Genomic DNA, 17,510 nt, shown 5'->3' with positions numbered 1-17,510 from the left:
CTAATCACGTAGGTTTCTCTGTGTCTCTTCCTCTGTGTCTAGGAATGCCGCCCTCCCGTTAGTCGATCTTCAACATGCAATAAATATCAACAAGTACAAGGCTGTTGCAGTTTGACAGGTTTTTCTCCAGGAGCAAAAAATAAACAGTTATGTGACCAGTCTAGAAAAGGTCTGGTCTTGTCATCATCCACATTAAATCTTCTTACGACAGTTAGGGTTAGTTAAATGTTCAGGTTTGCACTGGAATCTTACATGGAGAATGTGTGTTAATTACAAGATGAGACAAGTCCACCTTTTGACTGCAGCAATCAAAATCACAATGTTTTTAACATGGCATACAGTATTCTATGGTTTCGCAATGACTTGGCATATATAAGCATGTTTTATTGCAGTAAGCTCTCATTCTTGACATCCAACATGGAATTATATTTTCTGGAACCCGGCTCTATTTGCTGTGTGAGTACAATAAATAAGATAGATACTAACTACTGAAAATACATAGGCAACAATGTATTTTACAAAAGTATGCAAATGAACCTAGAAACTGCCAAGCTTCACCAGTCAAACCTATTTTCAGCAGCTTACTGATTTGACCTGGTAAAATCCCTAATGGTGTGTTATCGGCCCACCCTCGGAATGGATTTTATGTGTGCGGGGGTGTGGGGGCAGTTATTAAGGGCAACAACTCAAGCTGAAATTTGTGAAACAAAAGTGTTGAGAATTTAAGTTTTTTTATAATACTAATGTCAGACAATGGAAACCGCATTATTTTGGAATGTTTCACTACATAACATTACTTTTCTCTATGTGTCATGATACAGTATGACTTTCAAGCCCAGACTGTATGGTACCCGCACTGTATGGGACCCGCACTTTATGGGACCCGCACTGTATGGGACCCGCTCCGTATGAGACCCGCAGTGTAGAAGCGGTTAACTAAAACGGTAATTATCATTTTCAATTTTCCTGCTTTGTGGTTGTTTGACTTCTAGATTCCCCACTGAAACCTTGAGTCATTTAATTTCTAACAGAATAGTGTAAGTTATATAACAATGGTTCCAAATGGTTACAGTTGCATACAGTCTTGATGTTTTTATTATAACGTGGTTGCGTAGAATTATAATTCCCAATACCAAACATTGGAACTTGCATATATATTCAACCAAATTTTTTGGTGTTAACAGTAATAGAAAATCAACATCTAAAATGCTTAATCTAAGCATTGCTGACAATATTTTACAGATATCCATCCATGTCCTATTATATAATTTACATTTAAGTAAGAGCCCTGCTCTTTTCCAGAGCAACTTGTCAATAAATAGATGTATGAGTTCATTTCAAGCATAGGTCAGTTCATCATTGGAATATGCCGATCAAAACAGCTTTAATGACATATGTCATTTTAAAGTATAAAATATGCAAATATTACAATTACATCACAAAATGTCAATGCCTATCCAGAGTAGCCTAACCATCACCAGGTCTAAATGCTAGCTGCCATGTCTAACCAGGCATGTTCTCTGTCTAGAAATCTCCACTGACTGTAATTCAAGCCATTACTGTTGCGATTGAGAGCTAGCATGTCATGTGAAGATTTGGCACCAGGCTAGTTTTCTAATATTCTTGTGCGCATCTTAACAAGAAACCTTGATCAACCTGCCACCCTGTCTTATCATTAAAAAACATGCTATTGTTTCTGCATAGAAAACTATTTCGACTAGCAATAATTCAAGCCATAATTGGAGGAACAGCACATAATTAAGTGTGAGACTGAGTTAGCATTTGGCAGGCCTCAGAACCACTAGTCAAAGGTGCGCGCATTTTCCACCTCTCTCAATGTACGCTGCTGCGTATCAAAGCACTGGTCCGTTATGCTAGATTAACACTCATTCATATTGACACTGGTTCAAACGCTGGATTTAAAAATGGAATTTATCACTCATAAAGAAGGTAATGTCAAACACTGGTCAGTACCAGTTAAGTAAGACATAATTTTATACATGCAAATCTTAAATGGATCCACAGCCCCAGACCAACAAACACAGCATTCCTCAGGGCACTACCACCCCGCTCAAACTCACTCACACACATACCTGATGGCTACGCACTGAAACACTGCAAGGTACCACCTTGCCACCTGTAGCTAACTGGACCCGGCGACAAAAACATGAATGAAGGAGAGATGCATGTGTTGTGATCATTATAAATAGGGCTCTGCTGAACGGCTGTGAGGACAATAAGTATCTGCATGTGCAGAATGGGAACAGACAAAGTATTGTACTGGCTTGCCTATCTATGTCTGGACCTGGGCCACTGGGCTCAGCAGGGAACACTGCTAAAACGTACAGTGCTGTACATAGAAACAGACTGGCAAATCACTGACTTAGTTCAAAACAATACTGACAGTCAGCAACACAGCAAGGGGAGAAATAAGGTAGACCTATACTGATACAGTTGGCAGAGCCTAGCGAGACGGACATGCAGCATGTCGGCTGTAGACAACTCACTGTCACAGGAACGGACACAGACAAGTCACTAGCGGTCAACACAGCTGTAAGTTGACCGTCAACCATACTGAAAGAAACAGCTGGGACGCGATGTACGCCGTCAACAGTCAACCTACCGACTGCGCCTGAATTGGCTGCCACGTTCGCCTTGAGACGGACTAGCGAAAAGGATTCCATTGAGGACCCACGTCTACTTTTAAAAGGCAACATGGTCAGTTTACAATACGGCTAAGAAGCCAGGGCCAAGCCTGAGACATTGACACAGTCAACTCACTGCCACAGTCAGTCGGGCACACCCGGAGACACATGTACCAGCAGCGGTAAGTGGAGACGTCAAGTACAGTAGGGGGCTTGGTAGAGATTCCCAATGCCTTAAATGGCTAATAGTCCAATAATAGTAGAGTAGGCTAGGCATACTCTGACCTAATTTAAATAAGACCTTCTCCACCCCACCCACCACTGGGTATGCCAATGTCTCAATATCTCTGTGCAAAATGTGCCCACAGGCAACTGTGTGCATGAACATGCATGTGATATCGCGGTCTCAATCATGGAACAGTGGAGCTGGCTTGAGTGTCGGTTGGTGCCGTGGTGTTGGGGCGTGTGCCCCTGGGCGCATGCGCACAGGCATCCGAGCTAGGGAAAAGACCTAGCAGCTGGGCTTGGACAATTCCGTTTTGGGGGATCGGGGGGCGAAGTGTTTAGGAAACACTGGTGTAGTGTAGGCCTACAGGCTACAGGATACAGCGTTTTGCACTTGGCCTTTTACACACAATGACCGAAATGTTTGTTTTTATTCAGAAACAAATCAGAGTGGCAAATGTGTGATTTCATCACAGTAACTTCACAGGCGTCAATTTCTTTTTACCAGTTTGGGGCTTTGAATTTATTGTCCAGGTCTCTGAATGTGTAACTTCTCATGGACCTGGTATGAAAAAAAAGCCATATTGGAATACTGTTTCTCTGCATTCTATTTTATTCATCAGCAAGCAGGCAGTCAGGTTAGCCTGTTAGATGAAAACACAACACTAACCTAAGCTACACATGCTAACATGGCAATACAGCTATAAAAATAACACCATGCAAGTACTCCACAACCTGGAAGTTGCCAAATCCAAAGAGAGGTTCTGGACTATATTTTCACCACTATGCACGTTAATTACAATATTTACTCCATTGAAGGTTTTGAAAAGTCTTTGTTGTAGCATCTATTGGCGAGTGACACTCATTTCTCTAGTCTTTGTTAGACTGCAGTCATTACCCAGAAGCATCTTCTATCTTTCTCATTTGACCCCTGTTTTAAGCTACATTTCTACAAGTTATGTTTCTAAATTCAGTGGTCAGTGGAAAAGGTAACTAGTCATATAACTATGTAATTGTCAATTGTCAACGACTTGGAATGCCAGTTACTAGTTGAAGCAGGTCTGTTAACATAAAAAATGTCCCTCACCAACCTGACTACTCAGCCAATCAGGAGCCGCCACTGCCTCTGTAACCCAATAATGATCGAAGTCTAGCCTAAACTGCCTATCAATCATTGTTCTTGCGACCCATGTACAGCCGGTGACAAATGTGATCTTGAAACGGTTTGGATAACATCCAATATGGACTACAGAAGACTGAGGCAGTCAAACTCCATGAGTGGTGCTTTCCTTGCTCAATCTAATTCTGCTGATTCAATATTTTTCCACTGGGCTACGATACAAGAAACAACATTTTAAAGACATTCACTTTATCAGGTGATTAATACATTAAAGTGTCACCAAAAAAAGTGAATCTATCAGCTTATAGCAAATATGGCAATCATCAAACATATCCAGATAGCCCTTTTATTGGCGCTCTAAGTATGTCATTATCTTTTTCCACAATGTTTTAAAGCAGTAAGTATTCCATGATAACAAAAATACAGAGTGGTTAAATAGGTTACACGTTTTTAAGATGTAGACAGGCAAAAAATAATAATATTTCAGAATATTGTTTTTAATGTGCATTAAGACCAATCATATTATTGTATGTTTTGAGGTAGACATTATTTCCGTCATGATGCTGCCATGGGGTAGATGTAAGATAATTTGCTGTAACAGCCGGAGCTGTCTGAAACGCACAAAGAACAACATGAACACAACGCGGATGAGTCCACTTGCAGCTCGCGTTTGACATTGACACATTTTCACCCCATAGCGTGAACATACAGTGGGCCAACAGCTACGTACAGTACAGCCCCCCCCCACCCCCAAAATCACACATTCACAGAACATACATGAAAACCGTACTTGTTACATGCAAAAACATGACCAGATGACTGGAATACAAGGTTGGAGTGGGCGGGGCCCGTCTAGCTAAAGCCCCTCGAGTTCAAGTTCAAGCGTACGTTATTCGTGTAATTCAATCAATGGCAGTATTCGGAAACAAGCTTTCGAGGCTTCTGTCTGGTTTTATTGGGTTTTCTGTTATGTCTAGAAAGTGAAAACTCTGAACAAAGACCGTCAATGGTAACGTGACATGTGCGCGTGGATAAACACACACACCCACCTACCAATACGATTCGGTCTGAAATGTTATATAATTTCGTTTGTATCCCCGTCCCATTGCTAGTTATGATAAACAGAACGTCTAATGAACCAGGCGTAATGTTTACTAATAGCAGTGATCAGTCCATGGTTTAATTCAGCATAAATATTGGAGGCAGCGGAAATGATCGTAACAAAATCTATTATTCTGCACAGTTGCCGAATCAGAAGGGTTAACACAAAGCCTCCTTAAAATCCTAACTTCGTAAATAAACGGCAATATGTTCTCACTCTATTCAATGCAAATGCTGTCTGAAAGATTTAGGCTATGGTTTTTAATTGCATTGAGGTTGTTATATTAGGAAAAAAAATACAAAAGACATGTCTAAAATGACTTGAGAAAAATAAAGCACAAACAATATCTAAACAACAATTTACTGAAATGACAACAGGCTACTTACCCTAAATCAAGAAAATAAATCTGAGAAAATGACGAAAAACAAAATGCAAATGTCAAAAATATTTAATGCTTTCTTCTTTTCACACGTGTTTCCTCCTTGGATGCTCCCGACATACAGTCTTTCTTAAAATTTCACTTTCTTCCACCACGTTATATTTCACTAACCGTTCGTTCTCAGGTTGCTTTTTACTGTCCTTTCTCAGATCGAAAAATCGTATAAAAAAATATGGACCTGTCAATCAAACGACACGGGTATAGTTACGTTACTACGATTTAGGGGAGGACTATATTTTTATGAAACGTATTATCGGTCCGGTTAGCAATATTAGGCATCTATCTTAATACATGTATTCTAAATGCACAACTCTATTCTAAACAGCCCACAACAACGATAGCCTAACGATTAAATGGCGATGGGATATCTGGGAGAGCTGCTCTCTTCCTCTTGGCTCCCCCCCTATTTTGAGTGATGGTATGTGCCTGACGTTGAAATGGCTTGTGAAACAAAACGCACATGCATTCCAAGGTTCTGGTTACAGCTGTGAAGCAGACACCATGCTATTTGGTGATGTGCCAAAAGAAAAATTTACAAACCTCTAAGTAAAAAAACAAAAACATCCAATGAGATGCCTACAAAAGGATGTCTTAGGATTGGAGTTCCCAATCCGGATAGGGAGTCAGGCAATGGGGTTTTGGATGCTGGCTTTAACTTGCAGTGGTGGTGCTGTTGGAAAGGTTGGAGTTTACGCATTAACTGTTAAGCTACTAAACATATATAATGTTAAAATAAAGCATTATGAGTTGAAAGAGTAGCCTAATGGAAAACGTATGTGTTGGAAGTCAGCCTATTATTACTTTCATTATGTTTTTATAATCTACACTGAACAAACATGTAAACACAATTTGTTGATTCCATGTTGAATTATCTGAAATAAAAGATCCCAGAGATTGTGGTATGTACGTAAAACTAGGGTTGGTTGTCTCACAAGTTGATTTTTCATAGACATCAGGCCATCTGTCAAGGATCTAAAGCAGGACCGAAAATGTGAATATGTCTCCTAAAAAAAACAATGACTCAAAGCATTCAAGTAGATCTATACCAAAAAAAAGTCTCAGGAGAAAGAAGATCTGTGTTTTGGATTGGTCAAGTCAAAGTCTAGACCATAATCCAATCGAGATACTGTGGAAGGACCTGAAGTGGGCAGTATGTGCCAGAACTCTTTTTAAACCTCAGTTTGCCTGAGTTCTCTAAGGAGGTGTTGGCAAAAAATCCCTTAATAGATGTCAGAGACTGTTTAATGGCTACAGGAGACTCCAAGTTATCGAGTTTACTCCAAGTTATCGCTACAAGCAATTGACAGATTTTTTATGCACCAGCACACATTTTTTACAAGCATGATTTCCTCTAAACCACCATATGGAACTGGCACCTGTCAACCATTTATGTCAGATAATACAGATAAAACATAAAAAAGTTTGGAAAAAAATGATGTGTCGGGAGATGGCTATGTTTAGGGGTAACAAACTGTAAAAGACAATAAAAAGCTACATTTAAAAGGCTACATGTGTTTTTTTAAGAAAGTGAAATTATGTTCAGCTAGTGGAGTAAGAAGCACCTCCCATGGCAGTGTTTCCCAATCCTGGTCCTGGGCATCCCAAGGAGTGCATGCTTTTGTGTGTGAGTGTTAGGGCATAACAACGTGGACCCGGGACCAGGATTGGAACAAAAACTGCCCTATGAGTTCGGGAGACTGCAGATTTTCTGTTCTACTGAAGTGGAACCCACCTGGTGTTCCAGGTCTAAATAAGTTCCTGGTTAGAGGGTTTCAATAAAAAATATAAGTGGATCTGGATACCCGGTCAAGGTTTGAGAAATGTCCATCTTGGGTTTTTAAATCACCTGCACATGAATTCAATTTTTTCCCCCTTACACTCCATTATGTGCAGTTAAATCAAACTCATTATCATTTAAATAATCAAAATTAAAAGTTCTAGCAACATGACCAAATTATTTTAATAACAACCTCATTTCCAAATAAGTTGTGATGCTGTGTAAAAAAATGCAAATATGCACATAATGCAATGATTTTATTGAAAATAGTAAAAAGACAACATATCACATGATGAAAAAGACATTGTCTGGATGGCAGAATATGTTGCTCCAAAACCTGTATATATTGTTCAGCATTAATGGTGCCTTTACAGATGTGCAAGTCACCCATGCTATGTGCATTTATGCACCCCCATACCATCACAGATGCTGGCTTTTGAACTGTGTAATGATGGTCCCTTTCCTTATTAGCCCGGAGGACGCTTCTCCTCAGTCCATCTTCTCCTCAGTCCATCTTAAATGAGCTTGGGCCCTGAGAAGGCAGTGCTGTTCCTGGATCTTGTTTATATATGGTTTCTTTTTTGTCTTGTAGAGTATTAACTTATATTTGTGGATGCAGCAACGTACTGTGTTCACAGAAAATGTTTTTTGGAAGTGTCAACTACAGAATCAGGTCTATTTTTAATGAAATGCCGCCTGAGGGCCCGAAGATCACGGCCATCCAATATTGGCAACTCATAATGTGACTCCATAGTCTGTATGGCCTCCATGTGCCTGTATGCACTCCTGAAAACGTCTGGACATGCACCTGATGAGGCGACAAATGCTGTCCTGGGGGATCTCCTCCCAGACCTGGACCAGGCAGGGTACCATTGGCTAGCACATGGAGGTCTGTGCGACCCTCCAAGGATATGCCTCCCCAGACCATCACTGACCCACTGCCAACCCGGTCATGCTGGATCACCACCGTGCACAAACCTTCCAAGGGGCATGTGTCGAATCTTAAAAAGTGGGCGGCATTGTCGGCTGACACGGGCAGACGATGTGTTGTCGGCTGACAACCTGCCAACGAAAACAAAACGAAGTTTGACAACCCCAACACGCCACCCACGAAAACCAACAACGCCATTCCTGCCACTATCTGCTCCTGGACCGAATCAGGAATAGCCGCCGCTGGGGAGAGGAAAGGCACGCCAGCCTGGACACAAGGAACGGCGTTACCCAGGGTGTGGAGAACCCTAACCCAACCCAAGGTGTAGTGTAGCACCACATCCAACAACCCCTGCTGCGGGAAAACCACTGCGGTCAGACACCGACAACGCGACTCCAGGAGTGAAGATGAACGCATTTGAAATAATTTGCAGGATATTTATTAATTGCACTACAATGCTATTTAAAATCATGTGTTACCACTATACTGTACTAAAGTATGGACTTAGAGGTTCCATTTAAAAACACTTTAGTATACTCTTACTAACATACTATTTTAATAATTATACTTATGTTTTGGATACAGGGCTGTCCAGTATCAAAATTACAGCTAGAAAGAAATGATCAACGATGAAGGTACAAGATACCCCCATGGAGGGGGTTGGCCTTGCCCCCAACATACATTAGATTAGATTAAACTTTATTGTCAGTACAAGTACTGTACAAATATTTCTGAACCTTACTGTATTTGAGGCAAAGTCTTCTGATAAATCTGTCACCTCAGAGCCCAACTTGAAGAGAATTTAATCTGGTATGATTTGGGTGGAATAATCTTTCTGTTTTTACCTCAATGCTATATACATTTTTAAACACTTACCGGTCACAAAATTGGCATTAACATGTTTTATATAGCATAAGACTTGTAACCATACTGTGTACATATTACTAGGTTTTGTGAAAAGATTCCAGATAAATCCCTTTCAATTCATTTTTATTGTATTTTATGGCAGAACATTCTGACCACTGTGCAAGGTCTGTGTAGTCTAGTTAAGCAGGCACTGTACTTCCTTCAAGCCCTTCAACAAACCAGAAAAATGAATACAAATGATTCTGTATGTGAGTGTGTGTGTGCTTGTCCCACACCACACAGGTCACCATGACATAAAAAGATCACATATCTCAGTTGCAGACCATTGAAATGAATACAGGTATATCTGTTCGTGCTTGTGTGTGTGTGATTTATTGTCTCATGCCTCAAGGGTCAAAATGACATAGAAAGGTCGTATCTCAGTAACAGGAAAAGGTTTATGAGTCAACTACGGAAACATTGGAAATCACAATAGAAAAAGAAACATACAAATGTACCAGCACAATCGTTCATTTCAATAGTATAGTATGGTTAGAGTCAACAAAATATATTATCATGAACTCAGCAGCCCTCTTTGACACAATACCATAGCCTGCTTATTAATTGTAGAATGAAATACAGGAACAGTGTTTGACAGGCAGGGGAATAAAAAGTGTTTCATTTATTTTGTAGATAAGGATGTAATAGCAAATAAAACACTAGGAGCTAGGCCATTTAAGAACAGAAGGAAAAGTACAAAAAAAAACATTTTGGCAAAATGTGTGTTTGTGTGTATGTGTGTGTGCATGTGTCCCATTGAGTGTGTATGTCTGTGTGCATGTGTGTTTGCATGTGTCCCGTTGAGTGTGTATGTCTGTGTGCATGTGTGTGTGCATGTGTCCCGTTGAGTGTGTATGTCTGTGTGCATCTGTGTGTGCATGTGTCCCGTTGAGTGTGTATGTCTGTGTGCATCTGTGTGTGCATGTGTCCCGTTGAGTGTGTATGTCTGTGTGCATGTGTCCCAATGAGTGTGTATGTCTGTGTGCATGTGTGTGCATGTGTTCCGTTGAGTGTGTATGTCTGTGTGCATGTGTGTGCATGTGTTCCGTTGAGTGTGTATGTCTGTGTGCATGTGTGTGCATGTGTTCCGTTGAGTGTGTATGTCTGTGTGCATTTGTGTGCATGTGTTCCGTTGAGTGTGTATGTCTGTGTGCATGTGTGTGCATGTGTTCCGTTGAGTGTGTATGTCTGTGTGCATGTACAAGGCTGTAGTACACATAAAGATTAACAAGATCACATACAAACTATTGTGAACTTAATTGTCATTTTGTAAATGCCAGGTCTCTGACAAGATGAATCATTGGAAGTAGAGATTGGATGTGCTTTGGAAGACACGTATCTCATATCCTGAGTTCATTGGGAGTTACTACAATGAAGCAGGGCCTTAGTCTTGAATTGGATATTCGATTTGGGGGAGAAAAATATAGAGAAATAAATCTGTGGTGCCTGAGATATAGTGTGAGTAGGCAGATACATCCCTGAGCCTGTGTGCCAAATTTAATCTTTACCTTATGTGATTTGTGAGGAGAGGGTGCACCAGCTTTCTTGACTTTTGGTCTTAAGGGAGGGGGGGGGGGGGGCATTCCTTCATACAGTGGCTTTCTGAGGATTTCATTCATATATCCATGTTGGTCATTTCACCAAATGCCTCCCTCCCATTTCCATATCTGAATGTGTGCGGATTAAATAGAGACTTTTGTTCAGGACTCATCGACTTGGGTTAACATTCTATTAGAAATTGTACAAATAATTCTGTTGTGCTTGACTGATCTTTTCCTGGCGCTGTGCCATCCAAAACCTTGCCTTTCTGGCTCTTGGCTCCTACTCTTGAAGTATTATATATTTTTTATTTTTTTAAACAATTTCAGCCTGCTGGACTGTGCGGTAAATCTTTCTAGTGTAATGAGGATTGGATTGGAGCTGCTGCATCATTCGATACAGTGATAGAATCACACATTGGGGTGTTAACTGGCCGGCTGGCCCAAGTCCACCATTACATCCACATTGTCAACTACCGCTGAGTTGAGTAAGCAAGCTATCATTCTCTACAAGGCACTTTCGCATTGCTGGGTCAGCTTCGTCAATCTTGCTCTGCTTCCTACTAAGAAATTCCCTTGGTCTGTAACACAGATTGTTCTAACCCATTTGGGTCTCTCATCGCAGCCTTTCTTCAGATTATTTTCAGTTTGAATATCTTATCCAAGTTCTTCCTTGTGGACGGCCGTTAATCAAACAAACTCCATTCCACCTACGAGCCCATTTGTTATTATATGGCAATGTACACCTCCTCATCTCCAGGGATGTCTGTTCAACAAAGAGCCCTGTTGCAGTCAAGCAGTTTAATCCTACTGATGCAAAATCCTCGATAACCCTGCCTCTTTTTTTTAAACAAAGTATCAGTCATCTCAGTATTGCTTTTCATGGGTTTACCCTGGTCCTACAATCTTTGATTCCTACATTCCAACAAAACATCTGACCTGAGTGCTACCATCTCTCTCATCTTTCCTTCTCTTTCTCTCATCCTTCACATAATCTCAGTAAACTTAAATGTCAGTGAAATTTGAGTCTATTTCCAGCATAATTATCACTACGACTCAGGCCTTGAGGATATAGAGTTGTGCTCAGAAGTTTGCATACCCTAGCAGAAATTTTTAACTTTTGGCATTGATTTTGAAAATATGACTGATCATGCAAAGAAGTCTTTTATTAAAGGATAGTGATCATATGAAGCCATGTATTGTCACATAGTTGTTTGGCTCCTTTCTAATTCATAATGATAACAGAAATCACCCAAATGGCCCTGATCAAATGTTTACATACCCTTGTAAATTTGGGCTTGTTACAAACACACAAGGTGACACACAGGTGAAAATGGCAATTAAAGGTGAATTTCCCACACCTGTCTTTTAAAATTGCAATTAGTGTCTGTGTATGAATAATCAATTAATTTTTTAGCTAGATACTGAGCCATGGGGAGCAGAAATAACTGTCAAAAGACCTGCGTAACAAGGTAATGGAACTTTATAAAGATGGAAAAAGATATAAAAAAATATCCAAAGCCTTGCAAATGCCAGTTAGTACTGTTCAATCACTTATTAAGAAGTGGAAGAATTGTAGATCTCTAGATACCAAGCCAATGTGAGGTAGACCAAGAAAGATTTTTGTCAAAACCGCCAGAAGAATTGTTCGGGATACAAAGAAAAACCCACAGGTAAACTCAGGAGAAATATGCTCTGGAAAAAGATGGTGTACTTGTTTCAAGGAGCACAATACGACAATACTTTAACAAAAATTTGCTGCATGGTTGAGTTGCCAGAAAGAAGCCTATATTGTGCCACAAAAAAACCCAATTACAATATGCACGACAACACCTTGACACTCCTCACAGCTTCTGGTACACTGTAATTTTTGGAATCTTGTGAAAATTGATGGCAAGGTGAATGCAGCACGTTATCAGAAAATACAGGCAGACAAAGTGTATTCTTCTTCATGAAAGCTGAGCATGGACTTTCCAGCACGACAATGACCCTAAGCACATGGCCAGGGTAACCCTCCAGTGGTTGTTGCAAAACATTATGAAAATTCTGGGCCTCATAGACAACTATTACAAAAGACTGCACACTGTCATTGATGCTAAAGGGGGCAATACACAGTATTAAGAACTAAGGGTATGCAGACTTTTGAACAGGGGTCAGTTAATTATGTTTTTTGTTGCCATGTTTTGTTTTATGATTGTGCCATTCTGTTATGACCTACAATTGAATGTGAATCCCATTAGAAATAAAAGAAATGTGTTTTGCCTGCTCACTCATGTTTTCTTTACAAATAGTACATATATTACTAAACAAATTTTGAGCCCAACTGTAAATACCCATTGTACCTGGTACCCTCTTTGCTGGTTTCTTAGCTGCTGATTCCATTATATGTTCTTTGTACTTATCTCAGTGATATTTTCCAGTCTTGTTCTGGCATTTTGGCTTGCTCGTTTTTCACAACCTGGCCTCTCTTTCAGATAGATGGGGTTTATCTGATATCTCTGCCATGTGATCTGCTGCTGGTTTCTTTTAATCAGTTGATCTGAACCCTAACCCCAAGCGCAAATCTCCAACCACCCTCCTCAACTCTAACCCCCCACCCCTCTTTAACTTCCCAATGTAGTGCTGTTGCTGTTTGTTAGAGGGAATCAGGGTTAATGTTGTTCAAGAGAGAGAAAAAAAAAGAGAAAAACTCAGTGGTAATGATCCTGGCCCATTCACAGCTCCGTTGCTTTCTCTCTCTCGCGAACCCCATGGCTTATGAAGAACTATGTCATCTCGTTCATGTCAACACAGACACTCCGGGAAGTTTCATTTTGGTGACACTTTTTGAAGAATGGTTTCTAGTCCTTAATTAAAAAGCACTGTCAGGAGAGAATCCATCTGGTCCCAGACTAGATTTCATCTGTATTTTGAAAACCAGCCCTAATCGTAATATTGTAAGAGGATATTTTGGATAGTTTGCTGCATTACCATCATACACAGAACATTTGGGGTTGTTTTCTAGTCATAAACATTACTCAGGTTTTAAAGTGCTGACTGCGCACCAAGACGGGTCAAAACATACTGGAGAGATTCCACTACTATTTTTGAGACATTAGAATAAGTAATAACTTTTTAAGATCTGGGCGTAAGCTGCAATAATTGCATAATAATTGTGCAACAGAAGTAAATTGCTGATGCACTTCTTAACAACCGCCCTCATGTCAACATCAAAACAGATGACTTGAAAAGGGTATAAAAGATGGAGACGAGATGCCACAACCACAACAGGAAAGAACACAGCACAATGACTCTCTTTAACGTTGCATTGTTTGGCCTTCTTATGTTTGCCACTGGTTCCAGGGAGCAAGCACAGGACTCTGAGCAGACTAAGACATCCACCCATCACGAAGATATCAAGAAAATTTAGATCAAGATTGCAGCTCTGGAACTGAAGCTTAAAGATATACAGAACAAAGCAGGTATTGTCATGCAGAAATGAACGTCAGTTACCAATGTGGTAATGAATACTGATCTAAACTATGCATGTACATGTAACTGTTACAGCTCTGGAAAAAATTAAGAGACCACTGCACCTTTTTCTTTCCTTTCCCAAAAAGTTGAAAAGGAAGGTTTTGAGTGAGGAACAGAAGGGTTAAAATTAAGAGACCACTTCAAATTGAACGCTTCTGTTCCTCACTCAAAACTTTCCTTTTCAACCTTTTTGGAAAAGAAAGAAAAAGGTGCAGTGGTCTCTTAATTTTTTCCAGAGCTGTATGTTATTTTATCGGTGAGGCCCGTGGCAATTTGAAACTTCACGTCTCGAATGAGTGAAGTTTCAAGTTTCCTCAGATTTGGTTTGTTCTCTTTCCTCAATACCGACAAACCAGCTGTGGCTTTTTCTGCTGGGCTCCAAGGAAGATACTTAGGCCCTTAAAACACTGAAATCACTCTGAAATTCCAGAACGTTCAACTGAACGAAGGACAGGCTTACAACGCGATCACAGGTAGAATGTACTATATGCTTGTGTTGCCTGTGTGTGTGCGTGTGTTTGTGTGTGTGTTTGTGTGTGTGTGTGTGTTTGTGTGTGTGTGCGGTAAGAAAGGGGTCATACCTAATCGTTCTCTACCTCCCTGTGACAGGCATCTTCACAGCACCAGTGAAAGGAATCTATTACTTCACCTTAAGCTGCTTCAAACCCAACAACTACATAATGAATGTGTACTTGTACAAGAATCAAGTCCCGATTGCCGTTGTGTACGATCACAATGGTCAAAGTGGGGATGACACAGTGACCAATGGAGTTACCCTGTTGAGGTTGGGGCGCAGGTCTATGCTAACCTAATTCGATCCACACACGTCACTGGCTCGCCCCTGCAAACCACTTTCACTGGTTTCTTACTCTTTCCCATGTGAGAACGCTGGTCAAGAGAGGCAGAGTTTTACTCACTTTACAATGAAAAAATGGTGGCAAGCCTTAATCAAATTATTGCGTTACTATATGTTTATATAATCATTAGAAAATTAAATGTTCCAAATATTTTCTTAAAATAAAATAATCATAATTTCCACTGTTTTTTGCTGGACCGTGCTAGCTTCTCAAAGAATGGAGATGTGTAAAATGTTTTCAAGACATAAAATAAAGTAAAAAAAGTGCTGTCATTTCTATGAGTTGATATTCTGCACTTCAATATCTTAGTGATTGTATCATATCAAATTAAAATCGCTGGATTACATACAGAGCCCAAAGAACAAAATACAGGTCATCGCTTGAACCTCCATATACAATGCCTTCATCATATCTTTCTGGAAATACAATGCAGTATTTTATCTATTTGTTTGATTTCTTATTCTTGTTGACCTTGTTTCTCTCTCTCTACATATACACACACACACACACACACACACACGCATGGTTTCCCCATCCTCTCCCCCTCTCTGTTCCTCAGGAGTGCTGATGGCTCAGCAGAGATCTGCCTGCTTGTCTTTGTCCTGTATGCTGGCAGCACCAGACCAGGTCTCACCCAGTCTGATTAATACCCACTGCACACCCCTAAGCTCTGCTTTACAAGGACAGGCACAGTTGTTTTGATAAACTATCAGTCATGCACAGAATCATATTAAAACAAGGTTCAGTGACGAAAGAACTATGTATACAGGAAGTATACAGGAAGAGAAGTGGGGGGGGGGAAAGCAGAAGACAAAGAGAGGGAGAGAGTGGTTTTATCCCCGCAGATTAAAGAAGTCTGTTGTGTATATCTGGTTGTGCTGTTGAGACAGCTGCTGGACTTTGGGAGATGGGCGGGGACAAAGGAAGAAATGGGGCGGGGGTTTCCGGTGGGTTTGTTGTGCTGAGGCAGTGGCAGCTAAGGGGTGTTGGCCTCATTCGTGGCCTCAGTCAGAACTAAGAGAACTCTAATTGCAATCACACTCTCTAACTGGTTGTCTGAAGAGGAGTTTAACCAACTAGCAAGTCGGACATTTGCGAGTTTCCTAGTGTGCCTAGTGGCATGTGTTCCGGCGGGCCAACTCCACTGGGAGTGACATCACAACATTGTGCCTGACCTACTTAAACAAGCAACAGTCACTATGATGTCAGAACTGTCCCTTTCATTCCCTTTCTTTCTGTCCCTTTTTCACTTCCCTGTCTCCTTTTTCACTTCCCTGTCTCCTTTGCTTCTTACCTGTTAATCATTCTTTTCAGCCTTACTCTCTGTCGCCTCCTTTCACACCTGCCATGTTCTGTGCTTTTCCCTCTCCATTGATCCCTCTCTTCACCCCATCTTTTTCTCTCAGATACACAGGCGCAACCGCAGCAAGCTAAAGAATCAGCCACTGTTGCCAACATATCGATTTCCGCAGATTAAAGAAACATATCGATGAATGTCAATGAGATCCCAGACGATGATTAAGGAAAACACAGTTCCCATATGGTTGGAACCTCTATCACCAAATGGTTTCTATGTATAAAGCGCCGATTTACAAACTTCAGAGAATGTCATGACGTTCCAGTCTGAGTAGTAGAAACATTTTACATTTCTTTTAGCTTGCTCATTCAGTGGTTGCACTGTAGTCAGTGTCCTTAACACATTTCTTTTTATATAAATCCATTTTGTAAGTAAACTGCATGTGCAATCTAAAGCAGGATTGTTAGAATCCGGGTAGGGTTCTTACATAATGGATTGGGACACGAGAAGATTCCTGGTTGACTATCTGGACTAAAACTGTATTGTTTGACCTTGAGATGCTCAGAGAGAACAGGAGAGTGAGAGACAGGTAGAGAAATAGAGAAATAAAACACGAGAGGAGGGAGAGAAAGCATAAGAGAAGAGGCAGGGGGAGACAAAGGACACACAAAAAGGGGGGGGGGCGACGACAAGTAGAGAGGACGAGAAAGCGCTAAGGACCGAGAAAACATGTATGGTAAGAGGAATACAAACGTAAAGAGACGGCATGAGAGAAGAGAAAAAGAGATAGCTAATCCCCTCCCTCCCTCAAGGGATACAAAGAAGGAAACAAAACAGCCCTAAGCACCAATGCCCCCCCCCCCCCACACACACCCGCCTCTCCTCTCCTTTCTTTACTACAACACTGTCTTCAACGCACAGAAAGGCTGCCCATTTTTCCTCTCCCCGTTTTCTTCTAATGTACTCCCTTGTTCCAGCCCCCCCTTTTCTCCCTCTCAACCTGTCCCTCTCTCCTTCACCACTGTTCCCTTCCAGAGTTTTCTTCTCATTGACATTCAGTCCAGCTCTGAGGCTAGTCGCAGGGCAACCAGAGCACAATAATATGCTGAAATGTAAATGTGCACATACGCACACAGGCAGGCACACTCACACACTCACAC

At 40.9% G+C, this 17,510-nt stretch overlaps 1 protein-coding gene and 1 non-coding gene across 3 annotated transcripts in view; one reads left to right on the top strand and one right to left on the bottom strand.

Annotated features, from left to right (window-relative positions):
• Positions 1–5,888, bottom strand: part of LOC105006415 (protein NDRG2) — a 27,206-nt gene extending 21,318 nt beyond the window's left edge. The window contains exon 1 of the mRNA XM_020043251.3: positions 5,479–5,888. The gene's annotated coding sequence lies outside the window, so the exon portion shown is untranslated. The remainder of the gene's footprint in view (positions 1–5,478) is intronic.
• Positions 2,159–17,510, top strand: LOC105007117. Of its 2 annotated transcripts, XR_002196044.3 has the most exons (4): positions 2,159–2,827; positions 14,026–14,144; positions 14,553–14,669; positions 14,806–17,510. It is a non-coding gene; the product is annotated as an uncharacterized LOC105007117 (transcript). The 2 variants fall into 2 exon arrangements; XR_004575350.1 differs by lacking the exon at positions 2,159–2,827 and having other exon boundaries at positions 13,967–14,144.

This window comes from Esox lucius, chromosome 24, assembly GCF_011004845.1.
Source record: "Esox lucius isolate fEsoLuc1 chromosome 24, fEsoLuc1.pri, whole genome shotgun sequence".
Classification (NCBI taxonomy): Eukaryota; Metazoa; Chordata; class Actinopteri; order Esociformes; family Esocidae; genus Esox; species Esox lucius.
The sequence above is the reverse complement of the archived record's forward strand: the minus strand, read 5'-3'. Positions and strand labels throughout refer to the sequence as shown.